This window comes from Heterodontus francisci, unplaced genomic scaffold (genome assembly GCF_036365525.1).
Source record: "Heterodontus francisci isolate sHetFra1 unplaced genomic scaffold, sHetFra1.hap1 HAP1_SCAFFOLD_59, whole genome shotgun sequence".
NCBI classification, from domain to species: domain Eukaryota; kingdom Metazoa; phylum Chordata; class Chondrichthyes; order Heterodontiformes; family Heterodontidae; genus Heterodontus; species Heterodontus francisci.
In genome coordinates this window covers 7,634,830-7,655,384 of record NW_027140758.1, presented here as the reverse complement: position 1 = coordinate 7,655,384, position 20,555 = coordinate 7,634,830, and the positions used below count along the sequence as shown (strand labels likewise).

The window sequence follows — 20,555 nt, the reverse complement described above, 5'->3', positions numbered from 1 at the left end:
AATCCTCTGGCACCTCCCCCGTATCCAGGGAAGATTGGAAGATTATAGCAAGCCCTTCCGTTATCTGCATCCGCATTTCCTTTCGCAACCTGGGATGTGAGCCATCCGGACCAGGTGATTTATCTTCCCTAAGCACAGCCAGCCTTTTTAGTACCTCCCTCTCTCAATTTGTACCCTCTCCATTGCCTCTACTTTCTTCACTTCAACTGATATTTTGTCAAATTCCACTTCCTTAGTGATCACTGATGCAAAGTACTCATTAAGTAGATTAACATTGCCCTGCACCTCTAAGCTTATATTATCCTTTTTGTCCCTAATAGGCCCGACTCAACCTCTTACTACCCACTTATCATTTACATGCTGCACGAAGATTTGTGGGTTTCCTTTCATGTTGACTGCCAGTCTATTCTCATAGAAATAGAGAATAAGCAAATATAGAACATGTAAGTATTTCCCATCCTTGATGAGGTGGAATTTTTTATGTTGTGGGTGGCAATGTCTTGGCCCACGAGTTTGGTGGAAGCAGAGACAATCAATGATTTGAAAAGGAAATTGGATGGATACTTGAAGGAAAGAAACTTGCAGGAGGAAAGGGATCGAGCTGGTGAATGGAACTGACTAGATTGCTCCGGGGAGAGCCAGCATGGACGTGATAGGCCAAATGACCACCTTCTGTGTTGTAAATGACTCTGTGTTGTTTCTCAAATTCATTCCAATGGTGCTTGGGAAATAATCTCAAAGTAAATTGTGCAACTGGAAAATCAGAACCAAGGCAAGGGACGCATAAGGAAGCAAAATTGCTGAAACCCGGGATTGAACCAGAGACCTTTAGATCTCCGATCTAACACTCTCCCAACTGAGCTATTTCAGCCCGACGTTAACAATGGCTTGGTGTCCTTGTTTTGGAAGAAAATACATACATTGAAGTTTTCCAAAAAATTAAAGAACACAACATGTGAGTAATATTCCCCATTGCTTTCTCAGTACTGATGGATTGTGAAGCGGGAGACAGCCAGAAGTGCCACTGAGCCGCACAGACCCCGAGCTGAGAAAGAAATGAGATCAAATTCAATCTTTCATAGTGAGATGCTGCTGAGAGGTAAGAGTCCTGAATCAAAGCGAGACTTGCTCATTTCAAACACTCCCTGTACTCTCTGCTCATGAAGCCTTACAAAAGGGAAAAACAGAATGGCACTCAAACTCACAACCCTGCCATTAAAAGCCTCATATTCGACTGACAGAACTGTCACTTCCACTCGGTCTCTTACTGGATGGATGCAACTCCAACGCAGGGGTGGCATTCAAATCCTCCCATGGGTCCACATGTCAGACTGAGTTCCATGTTGTCGACTCAAGCAAAGGAAATCTGCTCACTTCCAAAACTATCAGCGAATTGAAGCTGATTACAATCAACATCATCAGAGGTCAGAACTACCTGGTGAAAGAAGACACCCTGAAGAAGGATCCGCAATTATTCAAAGGCATCGACAAAGTGAAAAACAAGAAAATCGATGAGTCAATGCAAGCCAAACAACAGAAACACTGAAGAATTCCATTCCATTCCAGTCCAGAACCCAGTCCTGTTGTTTTTGGAGTCAGGTCACAATTACAGCAACAACTTTATATTCCCACTTGGCTATCTGTACATTTAGTTAATTACAATTTTGTCGACAAGCTCTTTGAATCCAGTTGTCTGGTCCTCAAGCCAGCTCCGCATGGAAGTCAATTCCACCTTCTGCAAGGCTGAAGCCAATAGATAACCTGAATCTAAAAATGCCAACAGACCAGGGCTCGTCCAGGACTTGAACCAGGGATCTCACGCATGTCAATTATACATACTCCCGAAGCGAGAATCATACCCCTAGACCAACGAGCCACTGACAGTTCAGGCTTTATTAGCTGCTGTGGAATTTCACTGGAACCCCCCAGCCAATCATCCATTTTCCTTCAGATCAAAGCAACATCCTGCAAATGCTGAAATAAAAACAGAAAGTGCTGGAAATGTTCAGCAGCTCTGGCAGCATCTGTGCTGTGAGAAACACAGTTAACGTTTCAGGGCACTCACCTTTTGTTTCAGCCATCCTTTCAGACTGCTTCTGTCCATCCAATCTCACTTTCTATTCTATCCACATTCTAACCATTCACTACGTTGCTACATTTTTCATGAATTCCTCATTTCTTTTATTAATGACAATTTTGTATTTCTGGCCTTTGCTTCAGACACCACCACAAGTGGAATCATGTCTCCATCTACCCAATCAAACCACTTCGCTGTTTCCTCACATTGCAATGTTTCTTTCACCCTGACAGACTGTGGAGTTTCTGCTGCTTGATTGCAGTTCTTGCTTCCCGCCAGTAGATGTCACCTCACTCCAATACAGTGAAGTTTACAAATCTGAGAGAGACACAACAGGAAATAATTGTTCACATTAATAGTGAATGTGTGGGATTTAGAAATACCAGAAGTGGAGACGAGTTATTATTGCACTCTGCTATTACATCTTTTATAATGGACTCCAGCATTTTCCCCACGACTGATGTCAGGCTAACCTGAATATAATTCGCTGTTTTCTTTCTGCCTCTTTTTTTAAATAGTGGAGTTACATTAACTACAGTCCAATCCATTGGAACTGTTCCAGAGTCGATAGAATTTTGAAAAAAGACCAGAAATGCATCTGCTATTTCAAGGGCCACTTCCTTAAGTACTCTGGGATGTAGATTATCAGGTCCTGGGGATTTATCGGCCTTCAATCCCATCAATTTCCCAAACATTCCCTACTAATACTGATTTCATACAGTTCCTCCTTCTCACTAGACCCTATGTTCCCCAACATTTCTGGGAGCTAATTTGTATCCTCCTTTGTGAAGACAGATCCAAAGTATGTATTTAATTGGTCTGCCATTTCTTTGTTCCCCATTAAAAATTCCCCCGTTTCTGACTGTAAGGGGCCCACATTTGTCTTCACTAATCTTTTTCTCTACACATATCTATAGAAGCTTTTTCAGTCAGTTTTTATGTTCTCTTCTAGCTTACTCTCATACTCTATTTCCCCCTTCTTAATCAATCCTTTTGTCCTCCTCTGCTAAATTCCAAACTGCTCACAATCTTCAGGTTTGCTGCTTGTTCTGGCCATTTTATATTTCTCCTCCTTGGATCTAATACTTTCCTTAATTTCTTTTGTAAGCCACAGTTGAGCCACCCTTCCTGTTTTACTTTTGCACAGACAGGAATGAACAATTGTTGTAATTCATCCATGCACTCTTTAAATGCTAGCCATTGCCTATCCACTGTCAACCCTTTAAGTAACGTTCCCCAATCTATCATAGCCAACTCCCGCCTCATACCTTCATCGTTTTCTTTGTTTAGATTCAGGACCCGAGTCTCGGAATCAACTCTCTCACTCTCCATCTTAATGAAGAATTTTATCATATTATGGGCGCACTTCCCCAAGGGACCCCTCACAACAAGATTGTTAACTAATCCTTTCTCATTACACAATACCCAGTCTCGGATGGCCTGTTCTCTAGAGGTGTTATACAGCTCCATCAATTCTCCACTCAATCTCCTTTGAGAAAGGCAGAATAATCCTAGCTTTTCCAACCTAACCTTGTAACTAAAATCTCCCATCCCTGGATCCATTCTGGTAAATCGCCTCTGCATCCTCTCAAGGACCCTCACATTCTTTCTAATGTCTGCTGAGCAGAACTAGAAGCAACACTCCAATTGGAGCCTAACCAGAGTTTTATAATGATTCAGCATTACAACCCTGCTTTTGTACTCAATGCCTCTATTTATAAAGCCCAAGATCCCATATGCCTTGCTAACCACTCTCGCAATATGTCTTGTTACCTTCAAAGATCGGTGCACATGAACCCCAAGTCCCTCTATTCCAGCACACTCTTTATAACTGTGCCATTAAGTATATATTGCCTCTCCCTATTCCTTATGCCAAAATACATCACCTCACACTTGTCACTATTAAATTCCATCTGCCACCTGTCTGCCCATTCTGCTAGCCTATCACTGTCCTGTTGCAGGCAGTTCATATCATCCTCACTGTTTGCCAATCCTCCAAGTTTGGTGTCATCGGCATATTTTGAGATTCTACTCTGTATTCCAAGATCCAAGTCACTTACCTTCAGCAAAAAAAGCAGTGGTTCTGGCACTGACCCTTGGGGAACACCACTGTCGACTATCCTCCGGTCTGACCAAGAACCATTTAATATGACTCGCTGTTTTCAGTCTTTAAAACAATTTACTATCCAAATGGACACTGACCCTCCTAATCCATGAACCCCAATTTTGCTAACCACCCTTTTATGTGGTACTTTATAAAATGCTTTCGTAATATCCATATAAACAACATCCACTGCATTCCCTTCATCAGTATTCTCAGATAGTTTATCAACAAATGCAGTTAGATTCGTCAAGCATGAACTCCCATTGATAAATCCATGCCCACTCTCCTGAATTAACTCAAACCTCTCCAAAGGACTTGATTTTTTTCCCTGACCTGTTGATCTCATGCTGATAGCAAGCTCACCATAGAGCATGTTTTTGGCAATGTGACCGTCATCCATTTGGCCCAGTCAACAGAGTCACCGCTGACTCAAGAGGGCAAACATGCTGCGGATCCCTGCACGCTGGTGTACTTCCGCATTCGGCACTCTGTCCTGCCAGGAGATGCCCAGTATCCATCTGAGGCAGTGGAGGTGGAAGCTGTTCAGCCGCTTTTTTTGGCTTGTATAAGTTGTTGATGCTTCTCTACTATAAAGGAGGGTGCTGAGAACACAAGCCTGGTACACGTGGAGCTTTGTATTTTCGGTCAGTTTGCTGTCGGTTCACACTTGTCTTCTCAACTTTGACATGACAGCTGCAGCATTGGCAATCCTGGTGCTGATTTCAGCATCAAGGGCCAGATTGCTGGTGATTGTTGATTGAAGGTATGTGAAGCTGTTGACAACCTCCAAAGTGAGGTTGTCGATGTTGATGGAAAGTGGAGTCTCTACGTCCTGGCCCGTAACTTTCATCTTCCTGATGCTGATTGTCAGTCCAAACTCTTTGCAGGCCAGGGAGAACCGATCTACAAGCTGCTGTGACTGAACTTCATTATGGGATGTCAGCACAGCATCATCAGCAAATAGCAACTCACAGACTAGGAATTTACCCACTTTGGTCTTGGCGCACAGTCTTGCCAAGTTGAACAGCTTGTCGTCAGCTCTGATGTGCAGGTGAACACCTATATCTGAGTAATTGAAAGTGTACAATAGCAGCATGGAGAAGAATATGCCAATTATAAAGGATGTGATAACTAGACAGTTCGAAAATGATGACATGATTGGGCAGAGTCAACATAGATTTATGAAAAGGAAAACAGGTTTGAAAAACCTGTTGAGATTTTTGAGGATGTTACCTATAGAACAGATAAAGGAGAACCAGTGGATGTGTGGTATTTGCATTTTCCTTTGGTAAGGTCCCACACAGGAGGTGAGTAAACAAAATTAGAGCACATAGGCTTGGGGATAATATACTGATATGGATTGAGAATTGGTTAACAGACCGAAAACAGAGAGCAGGAATAACGGGTCCTTCTCAGGATGGCAGGCTGTTACTATTGGGGTACTGCAAGGATCAGTGTTGGAGCCACAGCTGTTAACAACCTATATAAATGATTTGGATGTGGGGATTAAATGTAATATTTCCAAGTTTGCAGATGACACAAAGCTCGGTGAAGTGTGAGTTGTGAGGAGGATGCAGAGAGGCTTCCAGGGGACCTGGAGAGGCTAAGTGAATGGGCAAGAACATGGAATATAATGTGAATATGTGTGAAGTTATTCACTTTGGTAGAATAAACAGAAAGACAGAGTATTTCTTAAATGGTGAGAGGTTGGGAAGTGTCGATGTCCAAAGGGACCTGGGTGTCCTTGTTCCTGAGACACTAAAAGCTCTTGTGCAGGTGCAGCAATCAATTAGGAAGGCAAATGGTATGTTGTACCCACACGAGGGGTCATGAGTACAGGAGTAAAGATGTCTTGCTGCAATTGTCTCGAGCCTTGGTGAATCCGCACTGGAATATTGTGTACAGTTTAGCCTCCTCATCTTATGAAGGATACACTTGCCATAGGGGGGGGGGGGGGGGTGAAACAGAGGGTCAACAGACTAATCTTTTTTTTGCATTTATTTCATTTCATCTCATTTTGTTCAGTTTGCTTACCTACTGTTTTTTTCAGGTTTGTACTTCCTGCTGTTCAATATTCAGTCCATTAACACCTAATCTGTACTAATGCTTTGTCTTTCAACACACCATTAACATATTGTTTGCCTTTGCTGCATGACCTTTTGGTCAGCTATGTGGCCTTGTCCAATCTACACCTTCTCCTTTGTTATCTCTTGCCCCACCCCCACCCCACTTGCTTATAACCTGTGACTTTTCTAATATATGTCAGTTCCGAAGATGGGTCACTGACCTGAAACGTTAACTCTGCTTCTCTTTTCACAGATGCTGCCAGACCTGCTGAGTGGTTCCAGCATTTCTTGTTTTTATGTCACCAGACTAATCCCTGGGATGGTGGGATTGTCTTATGAGGAAACTGGGCCTGTATTCCTTAAAGTTTCGAAGAATGAGAGGTGATCTGATTGAAACTGACAAAATTCTTACAGGGCGTGACAGTGTGGATGTAGACAGGATGTTTGCCCTGGTTGGTGAGTCTAAAACCAAAGGACATCGTCTCAGAATAAGGAGTAGGCCATTTAAAACTGAGATGGGTGGAATTTCTTCACTCAGACGGTGGTGAATCATTGGAATACTGTGCCCCAGAGGGCTGTGGCAGCTCAATCATTGAGCATGTTCAAGACAGAAATTGATAGAAATCTTGATACTCATGACATCAAGGGATATGGGGATAGCATGGGAAAGGGGCTTTGAGGTAGGTGATCAGCCATGATCGAATTGAATGACAGAGCAGGCTCGACGGGCTGAATAGCTTACTCCTATGTTCCTCTGTTCCTAAGAGAGTTCGCGCCAGCGCGCAGCCCTGCTTTACCCCACTGCTGATCTTGAAAGCGTCTGATGTTGCTCCATTGTAACTGATGGAACTGTGCATGTTCTCGTTGAAAGAAGAGATGATGCCCAAGAGGTCAGGAGGGCAGCCTGTGTTCCATTGCAGTTTGAAGAGGCCGTCTCTGCTGACAAGATCAAAGGCCTTAGTGATGTTAAAAAAAAATGTGAGAGGCTCTGTGGCGCAATGGATAGCGTGTTGGGCTTCTAAATAATGATTGAGACGATATTCAAAGGTTGTGTGTTCAAGTCCCACCAGAGTCAGATTTTGGACCAGAAACAGAGGAGCACAACGGAACAACATATGAAGAAGTGCGCCAAAAGCACAGACTCGGAGACCGAGAGAGAGAGGAGCAGAGCAGGGGAAAAAATCGAGGAGTGACGTCACAATGGAGAGTGAGAGCAGGGAAACAGAGAGCCGCTGGGGTGAGGATACAGGATTTGGTTCTTTCTTCGGTGCAGTGGAAGGAGCTGTTTGGTGAGGATCTGGTAAGCTGTGACATCACAGGCAAGCAGGTAGTTGATTGGTTTGGAAGAACCGACCTGCTTGATGCGCATCTGGTAAGTGATTAAGATCCATTTTAGTCCTAACGTTTAAAATAGTAAACAAACTAGTGGTAAGTTAAATAAAGTATGCAATAAAATGAATAATTGAATAAAATATTTAAGTAGTTAATTGAAACACGTTAAGGATGACAGGACAGGTGATGTGTCACAGCTGCAGCATGTGGGAGTTCCTGGATGCCAGTGCGATCCAGGGCAAACACGTCTGCAGTAAGTGTTTGCGGCTCAAAGAGGGAGAAAAAAGGAATGTAGTGGTAGTAGGGGACAGTATAGTAAGGTGGATTGACTCTGTTCTCTGCAGCAAAAGCAAGAGTCCAGACGGCTGTGTTGCCTGCCGGTGCCAGGATTCAGGACATCTGCTCAGGGCTGGAGCGAAACATACAATGGGAGCGGGAGTATCCAGTCGTCGTGGTCCATGTCGGTACCAAAGACATAGGCAGGACAAGGATAGAGGTTCTGCAAAGTCAGTATGAGGAACTAGGCACCAAATTAAGAAGCAGAACCTCAAAGTTAATCATCTCTGGATTATTACCTGAGCCATGTGCAAATTGGCATAGGACAAATAAGATTAGAGAAAGTAATGTGTGGCTGAAAGACTGGTGTGGTAGTAGTGGGTTCTGGTTCGTGGGGCATTGGCACCAGTACTGGGGAAAGAGGTGGCTGTACCGTTGGGACTGTCTACACCTGAACCGTGCTGGTGCCGGTGTTCTAGCGAGCCACATAACGAGGGAAGTAGAGACGGTTTTAAACTGAATAGTGGGGGCAAGGGATCAAATTTGGGAAGATATGGTGAATCAAGGAGGAGAGACAAGGCAAGAGAGAAAGGTATAAATATGGGAAATGATTAACAGACTGTGACAGGAAGGGACAGAATGTACAAATCTAAGAGTTACTCGACAGATAAGGCTAGAGGTGACAAAAATAATAAAAGGACAAAACTAAATGCTCTGTATCTGAATGCATGGAGCATTTGAAACAAAACAGATGAACTGGGAGCACAAATAGAATAAATAAGTACGATCTGATAGTCATTACAGAGACATGGCTGCAGGGCGACATAGATTGGGATGTGAATATTGGAGGTGACATGGCATTTTGGAAGGACAGGAAGCTAGGAAAAGGTGGCGGGGTAGCTCTGTTAATTAATGATGGTATTAGCGTAATAGAGAGTGATGACCTGAGTTCTGGAGATCAGGATGCAGAAGCAGTTTGAGTACAAATGAGAAATCATAAAGGCAAGAAGTCACTTGTGGGAGTGGTGTACAGGCCACCTAACATTAACCACACTGTCGGATGGGATATAAAGGAAGAAATAATGGCAGCTTGTCAGAAAGGTACTGTGATAATTATGGGGGATTTTAATCTACATATAGATTGGAAAATTCAGATGGGCAGAGGTAGCCTAGATGAGGAATACATAGAATGTTTTGGGGATAATTTCTTGGAACAATACATTCTGGAGCCAACCAGAGAGCAGGCTATACTAGACCTGGCATTGTGCAACGAGATAGGATTAATTAATGACCTCATAGTTAAGGTGCCCCTAGGTAGTAGCAATTATAATATGATTGAATTTTACATTCAGTTTGAGGGAGAGGAGAGTGGGTCCCAGACTAGTATTTTAAATTTAAATAAGGGCAATTATAAGGTCATGAAAGCAGAGCTAGCTAAAGTGAACTGGCAAATTAGGTTAAGGGATAAGTCAATAGAGATGCAGTGGCAGACATTTAAGGGGAAATTTCAGAATACACAGAATAGATACATTTCAACGAGAAAGAAAAGTTCCAAAGGTGGGACTCACCATCCATGGTTCACGAAAACAGTTAAAGATACTATGAAACTTAAAGAAAAAGCCTATAATTGTGCAAAGGTGGGAGGCAGGTCAGAAGATTGGACAGAATATAAAAAAAACAGCAAAGAATGACTAAAAGATTGATAAGGAAGGTAAAATTAGAGCATGAGAGAAAGCTCGCAAGAAATTTCAAGACAACTAGTAAGAGTTTCGATAGATATTTTAAAAAGAAAAGAGTTAACAAAGCGACTGTTGGTCCAATAGAAAGTGTGTCTGGGGAATTAATAATGGATAATTAAGAGATGGCAGATGAATTGAACAGATACTTTGCATCGGTCTTCACTATTGAGTATACAAATAACATCCCAGTATTAGCCGTATATCAGGAAATTGAAGGGATGGAGGAACTCAAGAAAATTACAATCACCAGGGAAGTGGTACTAAACAAATTGTTGGAGCTGCGGGTTGACAAGTCGCCAGGTCCTGAATTGGCTAGTGAGATAGTTGATGCGCTGGTTTTAATATTCCAAAATTCCCTAGATTCGAGAAGGTTCCGTTAGATTGGAAAAGAGTGAATGTAACTCATTTATTCAAAAAGGGAGGGAGACAGAAAGCAGGAAACGACAGGCCAGTTAGCTTAACATTTGTCTGAGGGAAAATGTTTGGAGCTATTACAGAGGATGTTATAGCAGGGCATTTAGAAAAAAATTAAGGTAATCAGGCAGAGTCAACATGGTTTTTTGAAAGGGATATCATGTTTAACCAATTTATTGGAGTTCTTTGAGGGAGTTACATGTGCTGTGGATAAAGGGGAACCAGTGGATGTATTGTATTTCGATTTCCAGAAGGATAAGGTGCCATATCAAAGGTTATTGCAGAAAATAAAAGCTCATGGTGTCGGGGATAACATATTGGCATGGATAGAAGATTGGCTAGCTGACAGGAAACAGAGAGTCAGCATAAATGGGTCATTTTCTGGTTGGCAAGAAGTAACGAGTGGTGTGCCGCAGGGATCTGTGCTGGGTCCTCAACTTTTTACAATTTATATAAATGACTTAGATGAAGGGACCGAAGGTATTGTTGCTAAATTTGCTGATCACAAAGATAGGTAGGAAAGTAGGTTGTGAAGAGGACATAAGGGGGCTACAAAGGGATATAGATAGGTTAAGTGATTGGGCAAAGACCTGGCAAATGGAGTATAATGTGGGAAAGTCGGAAATTGTCCACTATGGCAGGAAGAATAAAAAAGCATATTATCTAAATGGTGAGAGATTGCAGAGCTCTGAGATGCAGAGGGATCTGGGTGTCCAAGGGCATGAATTGCAAAAGGTTAGTATGTAGGTCCAGCACGTAATTAGGAAAGCTAATAGAATGTTATCATTTATCACCATGGGAATTGAATACAATAGTAGGGAGGTTATGCTTCAGCTATACAGGACATTGGTGAGACCTCTTCTGCAGTACTGAGTACTGTACTGGTCTCCTTATTTGCGGAAGGATGTAAATGCATTGGAGGTAGTACAGAGAAAGTTTACGAGACCAATACCTGGAATGGGTGGGCTGTCTTACGAGGAAAGATTGGACAAGCTAGGCTTGTCTCCGCCAGAGTTTAGAAGAGAAAGAGGCGACATGATTTGTTATTTAATTTATTAATTAACAAATTAGCTATCCTCCAGTCTTCCGGTACCTCACCCGTGGCTAACGATGATACATAAATCTCTGCCAGCGCCCCAGCAATCTCCTCCCTTGCTTCCCATAGCATCCTAGGATACATCTGATCAGGCCCTGGGGATTTATCCACCTTAATGCGCTTCAAAACCTCCAACACCTCCTCCTTTGTAATGTTGATATGCTGCAGGATATCGCTGTTCCCTCCCTTGAACTCACTAGCTTCCATGACCTTCTCCACGGTAAATACAGACGAGAAATATTCATTTAAGACCTCGCCCATTTCGCGTGGCTTCACACATAGATTGCCACACTGATCCTTAAGGGGACCTACTCTCTCCCTAGCTACCCTTTTACTCTTAATACACTTATAGAATCTTTTAGGATTCTCCTTTATCTTATCTGCCAGGGAAATCTCATGGCCCCTTTTCGCCCTCCTAATTTCCTTCTTAAGTATACTCCTATATCCCCTATACTTCTCGAGGGACTCGCTCGATCCCAGCTGCCTATACCTGACGTATGCCTCCTTCTTTGTCCTGACCAGACCCTCAATATCCCTCATCAACCAAGATTCCCTAAACTTGCCAGCCTTGCCCTTCCATCTAACAGGAACATGCTGGCCCTGAACTCTTCCTATCTCACTTTTAAAAGCCTCCCACTTGCCAGAAGTCCCTTTACCTATAAACAGCCTCTCCCATTCAACGTTTGAGAGTTCCTGTCTGATGCCATGGAAATTAGCCTTCCCCCAATTTAGGACTTCAACCTGAGGACCAGTCCTATTCTTTTTCATAACTATCTTGAAGCTAATAGAGTTATGGTCACTGGTCCCAAAGTGCTCCCCCACTGCCATATCAACCACCTGCCCATCCTCATTTCCTAAGAGGAGATCGAGTGTAGCCCCTTCTCTAGTCGGGCCATCCACGTACTGCTTCAGAAAACTATCATGGACTCACTTAACAAATTCTTCCCCATCTGATCCCTTAGCACTAAGGCAGTCCCAGTCAATATTAGGGAAGTTAAAATCACCTCCTATTACAACCCTATAATTCCTATACCTATCTGTGATTTCCCTACATATATGCTCCTCAACTTCCCTCTGACTATTGGGGGGCCTATAGTATAATCCCATCAAAGGGATCACCCTTTTATTATTTCTAAGTTCTACCAGTATGGCCTCACTGGACATTCACCCCGGAATATCCTCTCTAAGTACTGCCGTGATGTCCTCCCTAATCAATAGTGCAACTCCCCCTCCTCTCTTACCTCCACCTCTGTCACGCCGGAAGGATCGGTACCGCGGAACATTGAGCTGCCAGTCCTGCCCATCCCTCAACCACGTTTCCGTAATAGCTACAATACCACATTCCCATGTACAGATCCATGCTCTGAGTTCATCTGCCTTACCTGTAAGGATACTTGCATTAAAGTAAATGCGGTTTAGCCCACCAGACCTTCCACACTCCCTGTCCTGCCCCTGCCTGGCCTGCCTACTGGACTTGCTTGCTTTAACCTCTCCATTTGCCTCAACTATCTCATCGGAGAGCCTACTACTTTGGGTCCCACCCCCGCTGCAAGACTAGTTTAAACCCTCCAGTGTATTACTATAAAATCTCCCTACAAGGATATTGGTCCCCTTCCAGTTCAGATGCAACCCGTCCCTCTTGTACAGGTCACCTCTGCACCAGACGAGATCCCAATGATCCAAGTACCTGAAGCCCTCCCGCCTACGCCAGTCTTCAGCAATGCATTCATTTGCCTAATCCTCCTATTCCTACCCGCACTAGCACGTGTCACAGGGAGTAATCCTGAGATTATAACCCTAGAGGTCCTGCTCTTTAACCTTCTGCCTAACTCCCTATATTCACTTTGCAGAACCTCATCTCTCTTCCTGCCTATGTCGTTCGTACCAATATGGACCATGATCTCTGGCTGCACACCCTCCCCTTTCAGAATTTCCGGCAGCTGCTCCGAAACATCCTTGACCCGAGTATTAGGGAGGCAACATACCATCCTGGAGTCTCGTTTGTGGCCACAGAAACGCCTATCTGCACCACTTATGATAGAATCCCCAATCACAATAGCTCTTCCTCCCCTTTTCCTCCCCTGCTGTGCAGCAGAGCCCTCCATGGTGCCACGGACCGCGCTGTTGCTCTTTTCCCCTGGGAGGTCTTCCCCCCAACAGGAACCAAAGCGGTGTATCTGTTTGAGAGGGGGATGGCCACAGGGGACTCCTGCACTACCTGCCTGCTCCTACTATTCCATCTGATGGTCACCCATCCCTTTTCTGCCTGTGCATCCATTACCTGCAGTGCGACCACCTCACTAAACATGCTATCCATGACGCCCTCAGCTTCGTGGATGCTCCACAGTGAAACCACCTGCAGTTCAAGCTCCATAATGCGAGTAGCCAGTAGCTGCAGCTGGATACACTTCCTGCACACATGGTCGTCATGGAGACTGGGAGGGTTCCTGAATCCACACATAGCGCAGGAGGAGCATATCACGGGGCTGAGCTCTCCTGCCATGACTTACCCTTAGATTAATTAGTTACTCCCTTAATTAAAAAATACTAATGACACTAGGGGCCTTGTTCTACCCACTACAATCTAAAGTCCTTCATAAGCTCCACTGAATAAAAAAAACACTTTCGTAGTACTCATCTTATCAGCAGAGGTTTTTTTTCAAGTAAAAAACTTTGCCCTTTTCTTTAAGATATTTAAATACACTAACAGCAGTGACTCACCAACCAATCACCTTGCAGCACTCCTCTGACATCACAGTTGGCTTCTTTTTTTTCAAAACTCCAGCACACTGGAAGAGCTCCACTCCACTCCTGGAAGGTAAGAGACTGGGCCTCGATCCTCGGATTGGATTTATAGGCTCCGCTCTCGGCGTTCTCCTCATATCGGTCTATATAGGTCTGCTCCGCTCCGCTCCTCTCCGCTCCCGGAAGGTAATTCACCAGCTTTTGCAGAAAAGTAGGTCTTAAGCTGTTGCGGTACCTGTTAGAAAGATAGTCTAAGTTATTCTGAAGCCATCTTCCAATGTCATCTACATGGAAGCAGGATTTTAAAGGATAAGATGTAGTTTTTAAAAGTCACTTCAATCTTGCTCAAGAGTCTTTACAAAGAAGCCAAGTAAATCTTGATAAAAAGTCATATCCATTTAGAGATCTTTTAAAAGCACTTCAATCTTGTTAATAAAAAGTCAGATGTAAATTTAAGAACTCTGATCAGGCGATGCTAAAAAGTTACATGCAATTAAGAAATAAAATACAACATTTAAAATGTCTGAACTCCCTCTGGAAGTTGACAACTGCTGCTGCCGGTGTCTTCTTGGAATAGTGGAGCTGTTGTGTCAACAGAAAAGTCCTTCCCGAGCACCCCTGAGCCTGTTGGTACCGGCTTTAATCCAACCCAGGTAAAAATCAGGGTACATTGTGGACAATGAGCCCAATTTGCTGAACTACAGGTCCCTGTCACTTTAAAGAGTGGGCTGGTGCGATTATGATCAGAGGCTCCTTCTAAGCACATTTCTCACCACCACAACTTCTAGATGCTGGTGTTAGTGTGTGCTTGTACCAGCAGTTGCAGTGCTGTTCAGACCCTCAATAGCAGTGAAAGTCTCAGAGTTCACCGCTATTGGGGCTGCAAAATCCAGGCCAATATCTCACAGTCCTGTTAGATTTGCTCTCCCTCTGTACAAAATCAAACTCCACACATTGTCTTTCACTCACTCCTGTTTCCAGCCCTGACGGTGCAGAAATCCCCTCTCAAAGGTACACAATCCAGTTGATTTCTGATCAAATACCTCCTTCCTCATTCAATAGAGGAAACAGAGACATGAACAGGAGTCAGGTGCAAGAAAGTTTCACCAACAGAGCAAAGAAAGGCACCAACAAAAGTCACACCTACTTTCCAAATCATTTCACTGGAATATTCTTTCACTTGTTTTGTCGGATGACTGCAATAAATCTGAAAATGAGCACCATGAGGTTTGTGTTCACTAGTCACTTGTTCTCCTGTGTTTGTCTGTCAGGTTTGTAATTCAGTTTGTATTGGATATTGAAGAGAATCTCTTTTCAAGATGATTGCACATCGCACTGTGTTTAAAGCAACCAACTTGGAAAATGGCAGAAAATGAATGTTTCAAAACCTGTGTGACCAGATTCTTCCAATGCTTTTCAACAGCTAGATTGATGATGCTTGCAATCTGTATCCTGTGGAGAATGGGAGAGGAGAATAAAAACATGGTGCATGAACAGGACAGACTGTGTAAAATGGGAGCACAGAAATACTGCCACCTCATTGAAAGTTAATGAGATTTATTTTAAGTCAGACACCTGTCCACAATGAACAAGTGAATACATTAATTGTCCACTTTCAATCTAAATGGGACTGAGGTTCCAACAGAGAAGTTTTCTGGAAAATACCTGCTGCAGTTTTAAAATTGATGAACTGGAACATCTTATACTAACTTTCAAATAACTGTAGTGATTGTATAGTTCTCAAAGTGGAGAGAAGGAGTTGTTTATAAATATAAGCAGAGAAACACATTTGTGGATTGGTGAATGAGCTTTAACTTTCTGAAATGTATTTGTCCATTGGTTGCAGGTCACTGGAAATTCTTTTTTACATTTCAATTGTAGCAGCAGCAGTTAACAGCAAAATGTCTGATTAATCAGAGTAGTGGGTCTGGGAAACACTTAAACAGCCGAGACCCTGTAAAACAGAACTCCAAGTAATAGTTTAAATAAGGCACTGAACTGACAGAGCGGTAAAGGCCTGCTCAGGTCAGGAACCTGACAGAACCACATTGGACCCGAGCCCGACCCGGCCCGATTATCTCCATTTATTCCCACGCCCAAACTAACCCGAGCCTTACCCGACCACTGGAATGTTCACTTTATCTACCTCCCGATTTCGAATCTACAGGAAGCTGCAGCATGAGCGCAATGACGTCATAGAGATGCTCACTTGCTCACTGAGCAGACTCAGAGTTTCCCTCCTTGATGACCCGGACTCCCAGCTTAGGTTGGCTTTTCAACTTTTGACACTTATTAAACTCAACTTCCCAGCAGAGTTAAATGTAATACTTACTGTGTGTGTCCGACACGGACTCAGCCCGAACTGGACCCAGCCCGACCCGAACCTGGCCCGACCTGACCCGAGCCCGAAAGCCAGACCAGGAAGAGCGACCCAACACGACCCGGACCCGACACAGGTCGTCGGGTCCCGTCGGGTTCAGGTCGGGTGGCAGGCCTTTCCAGAGCGGAGGTCAGATGTGGATTGAATTAATTTCAATCACTGAATCTGAACAAGAAGTAAATCTGTCAGGAATGGAAGACTTTGCTTTATGTGTGAGCTTGTAGCGCAACGGTAGCGTGTCTGATTCCAGATCAGAAGGTTGTGTGTTCAAATCACGTCAATCTCAGTTACGCTTTCCGGCAGCTCGTGTTCCTGGATTTTATATCAGAAGAGAGTTCGTTCTCTTGGAATGTTCGTGCATGGTAGAATTTCAAGATCAACTTTAATGGATTAAAATCCTGATTTCTGGTTCCGTTCCATTTCCATGCGCAGTTCTTATTTCACACTGTTTTCTATCAGAACAATGTTTCAGGGATGTGATGTGTCCATTGTTTGCACAATCGCTCTGTCACCCAGTGTGAGAAATAAAACACAAACCGCACAGCGTGCGGCTCAAACCCATACCCGGCTCTGTCTATCGGCCGCTTAGTTCAGTTGGTTAGGACGCAGTGTTGATAACAACAAGGCTGTGGATTTGATCCCCATGTGCGCTGTCACATGGTCAGTCATTAATTTGACACATTTTTGTAACACTTAAAATCCAACTTTTAGATGCAAACAAGTTGACATAAAATGTCAAAGGGAATTTATTTTGAATAACATCCATTGCATCTTTGTCACTGGTCTGGAGTAACACAGAATTCTTTCCAATTATCTTCCGTTTGCTGATAAACATTGAACTCGTGGCCTTTCTCGTTAATGGTCACGAGCAGCAAAAACAGACAGAGCAAGTCTGACCGCCCAGAGATGTGGAAAAGGCTTCAGTTTGGGACAAATGCAGCAAATCAAATGTTCACCCGGCCCCGAAAGATTCAAAAACTGGGGAAAAGGACACAAGGAGATAGAGAATAAGCTAAAGCTGACAATGTAAATATTTCCCATCATTGATATCTCTCTATTCCAATCCAACCTTCAGAGTTGGGTAAATAATTTCAGTGTAAATTGTGCAGCTCAAGAGTCAAAACCAAAGGGCGATGCAGAATAAAGGAGAACTGCCAAAACCCCAGATTGAACCAGGGATCTTCAGTCCAACACACTCCCAACTGAGCTATTTCAGTCTCACAGGCTTGGGATGATAAGTGGCAAGTAACATTCGCACCACACAAGTGCCAGGCAATGACCATCTGCAACAAGAGAGAATCTAACTATCTCCCCTTGACAGTCAATAGCACTACAATCACTGAATCCCCCACCATCAACATCATGGAGGTTACCATGGGTAGCCATACAAATAATGTGACTACAAGAGCAGCTCAGAGGCTTGGAATCCTGAGGTGAGTAATTACAGTGCAGCTGTTGGCTCCACCCCAGGGGCTGAATTTGTTCTGTAAACCATGAAGCAGCTTCCTCTCAAATCCCAGATTTATCAATAAATCCTCTTACAAAAGCCCCAAAGTGTGATATATTCCTCTCACTCATCCATGACTCCTGACTCCCCAAAGCCTGTCCACCATCTGCAATTCACAAGTCAAGAGTGTGATGGAATACTCTCCACTTGCCTGGATGGGTGCAATTCCAACTCAAGAATCTCAACACCGTCCAGGACAAAGCAGCCCACTTGATTAGCACCCCATCTACAAACATTCACTCCCTCCATCATCGGCACACAGTGGCAGCAGTGTGTACCGTCTACAAGATGCACTGCAGCAATGCACCAAGACTCCTTAGACAGCACCTTCCAAACCCAGCGACCTTTACCACCGAGAAGGGCAAGGGCAGCAAATGCAGGGGATACCACCAGCTGCAAGTTCCCCTCCAAGCCACACACCATCCTGACTTGGAACTATATCGCCGTTCCTTCACTGTCGCTGGGTCAAAATCCTGGAACTCCCTTTCTCACAGCACTGTGGGTGTACCTACCCCACATGGACTGCAGCGGTTCAAGAAGGCAATTCACCACCACCTTCTCATGGGAAATAAGGGATGGGCAATAAATGCTGGCCTAGCCAGCGATGCCCACATCGCATGAATGAATGAATAAAAATGTGAAGTATCCCTTGTGTCATTCTTTTGGTATAAAATATAACCCTGGTGGAATTGCCCCTCCCAATCACACCTCACTTCATAGAACATAGAAAATGGAGAAAATTTATGGCACAGAATGAGACCATTTAGCAATCGTGTCTGTGCCAGCTGAAAAAGAGCGATCCAGCCCAATCCCACTTTCCAGGTCTTGGGAATGGGATCTGAACAGATGTCAGAGCTCACATTATGTGAATGTTCTGTTGAAGTGTTGGTGAGCTGATACACCAGTGGAGATTCACACTGTTGGACACAGTGTGAAATACATTCAAGTATTTATAAAACATTACAACATGTGAGTAATATTCCCCATTGATTTCTCAGCACTGATGAATTGTGAAGTGGGAGACAGCCAGAAGTCCCAGTGATCCACACTGACCCTGAGCTGAGAATGAAATGAGAAAAAGTTCAATCTTCAGCAGCGAGATGCTGCAGAGAGCTAAGAGTCCTGAATCAAGGAGAGACTTTCTCATACTGCTGTTGAATCTCATTTCAAACACTCCTTGAACTCTCTGCCGAGGAATTCAGAGCTGGATAACGCCTGTAAAATCAGCCTAAAAAGGAAATAGAAAACACCCACCGTGGGCTCAAACTCAAAAACTTGAGATTCAGAGTTTCATGCTTTCATCGACTGAGCTCACTAGGCCTGAGACAGTGTCCCCGGCCTGTCTGTTATTGGACGGTGCAGCTGTTGGCTCCACCCCAGGGGCTGAATTTGTTCTGTAAACCATGAAGCAGCTTCCTCTCAAATCCCAGGTTTATCAGTAAATCCTCTTACAAAATCCCCAAAGTGTGATATATTCCTCTCATTCATCCAGAATAAAAGTTACATCTTTTGCTCTTTTTACCTTCCAAACATTGACTTCTATTTTGCTCAGCATTTATTTCTCTCTCCTTTTTATGTTGTGCATTTCCTAATAAACATTTCATTTCAATTATTTATGAGGGATGAAATGAACAGAAAAGATTTTCTGCAATGGTACCGGGGTGTGGGACAGAGTGAGTGGTTCGGATCTGGAATACACTGCCTGAGAGTGTGCTGGAGGCAGATTCAATCGTGGCTTTCAAAAGGGAATTGGATAAACACCTGAATCGAGAAAATTTGCAGGGCTACAATGAAAGGGCAGAGGAGTGGAATTAGCTGATTTGCTCTTGCAAAGAGCTGTCATGGACATGATGGACTGTATGGTCTCCTTCTGTACTGTAACCATTTGATGCCTTGATTCTAACTCTGTCAAAGTTGTTCTGAACTTGCTCTGCTCCAAGGAGAACAACCCCAGCTTTTCCAGTGTCTGCACATAACTGAAGTTATGAGGAACCATGGGGAACCCACTGTAAACCTTCCTCCAGACAGAAATACAACTCTTCACCACCACACTGTGACCCAGCTGTTCACATGATTTGGATGCGGGGACCAAATGTAGTATTTCCAAGTTTGCAGATGACACAAAACTAGGTGGGAATGTGTGTTGTGAGGAAGTTGCAAAGCGGCTTCAAGGGAATTTGGACAGACTTAGTGAGTGGACAAGAAAGTGGCACATGAAATATAATGTGTAAAAATGTGAGGTTATCCACTTTGGTAGGAGAAACAGATGTGCAGATTATTTGTTAAATGGTAAGAGTGTGAATGTACAAAGGGGCCTGGGTGTCCTTGTCAATAAGTGACTGAAAGCTAACATGCAGGTGCAGCAAGCAATTAGGAAGGCTAATGATATGTTAGAGGATATGCAAGAGGATTTGAGGACAGGAGTAGTGAAGCCTTGCTTCAATTGTATATAACCTTGGTTGGTCTGCACTTTGGAATACTGTGTGAAGTTTTGTTCCCCTTACCTTCGGAAGGATATCATTGCCATAGAGGGAGTGCAACGAAGGTTCACCAGACTTGTTCCCGGGATGGCGGGACTGTCAAATGAAGAGAGATTGGGGAAACTGGGCCTGTATTCTCCAGAGTTTTGAAGAATGAGAGGTGATCTCATTGAAACTTACAAAATATTTAAAGGGATAGACAGGTAGATGAAGCTAAGATGTTTCCCCGGGTTGAGGAGTCTAAAACCAGGGGACACAATTTCAACGTAAGGGGAAAGCCACTTCGGACAGAGATGAGGAGAAATTTCTTTACTCAGTGGGTTGTGAATCTTTGGAATT

General features: G+C 43.7%; 2 non-coding genes across 2 annotated transcripts; one reads left to right on the top strand and one right to left on the bottom strand.

The window, feature by feature from the left end:
- Positions 1-798: 798 nt before the first annotated feature.
- Positions 799-871, bottom strand: trnas-gga (transfer RNA serine (anticodon GGA)). Its single transcript has one exon. It is a non-coding gene; the product is annotated as a tRNA-Ser (tRNA).
- A 15,572-nt stretch (positions 872-16,443) lies between these two features.
- On the top strand, positions 16,444-16,515 carry trnaw-cca (transfer RNA tryptophan (anticodon CCA)). The gene has a single exon. It is a non-coding gene; the product is annotated as a tRNA-Trp (tRNA).
- Positions 16,516-20,555: the final 4,040 nt, after the last annotated feature.